This window comes from Gorilla gorilla, chromosome 12 (genome assembly GCF_029281585.2).
Source record: "Gorilla gorilla gorilla isolate KB3781 chromosome 12, NHGRI_mGorGor1-v2.1_pri, whole genome shotgun sequence".
Lineage (NCBI taxonomy): Eukaryota > Metazoa > Chordata > Mammalia > Primates > Hominidae > Gorilla > Gorilla gorilla.
The window spans coordinates 77,224,357-77,225,323 of NC_073236.2; the positions used below are offsets into that span (position 1 = coordinate 77,224,357).

The window sequence follows — 967 nt, forward strand, 5'->3', positions numbered from 1 at the left end:
CTATTACATGTAAAAATGGCCAATTTCTTTCTTTTTTTTTTTTTTTTTTTTGAGATGGAGTTTTGCTTTTGTCACCCAGACTGGAGTGCAGTTGCGCAATCTTGGTTCACTGCAACCTCCATAAAAATGGCCAGTTTTAAACATAGTCTCCAACTTTGTGAGCCCCAGAGGATTCAGTCACAAGGATTTAGCTTCTATGGTGAGCAGGTATGTATTGTGCAGGGAGACGCAAAAGAGTTTCTTATATCCGGGGTGATATTCAAAATATTTTAAAACCGTTAAATAGTTGGGCACTGACCAACCAGTATGGATGACAGCTGGAAAAGTCGCTGGAGTTTAGACGAATGGGGGATACAGGGGGAAAGCCAGGGAAGTTGAAGGGGGAGGGATTAGGGAGTGAGAGCACTTGGGAAGCTCCAATAGGGGTACATTTAATAAGTGGCACAGGGCTCTCAAGCTTGGCGTTTGTTTGGTGGGTTCAACATGTGTATCGAGAAGTGTTATTTCTGTTCGGGGTCCATCTACCCTGGCCACAGCATGATGTTTGTCCAGAACAATCGCAAGGTGTTCAGATTTTGTAACTCTAAATATCATAAAAACTTTAAAAAGAAGCGCAATCCTCGCAAAGTTGGGTGGACCAAAGCATTCCGGAAAGCAGCTGGTAAAGAGCTTACAGTGGATAATTCATTTGAATTTGAAAAACGTAGAAATGAACCTATCAAATACCAGTGAGAGCTATGGAATAAAACTATTGAGGCAATAAAGAGAGTTGAAGAGATCAAACAGAAACGCCAAGCTAAATTTGTAGTGAACAGATTGAAGAAAAATAAAGCGCTACAGAAAGTTCAAAGAAGTCAAGCAAAACATCCATCTTATCCTAGCCCCTCTTGCAGGCAAAGGAAAGCAGTTGTAAGAGAAAATGGTACAGCAGTTACAAGAGGATGTGGACATGGAAGATGCTTCTTAA

The 967-nt window shown here is 41.1% G+C and overlaps 1 pseudogene; it reads left to right on the forward strand.

The window, feature by feature from the left end:
* Positions 1–483: 483 nt before the first annotated feature.
* On the forward strand, positions 484–967 carry LOC101131990 (probable ribosome biogenesis protein RLP24; annotated as a pseudogene).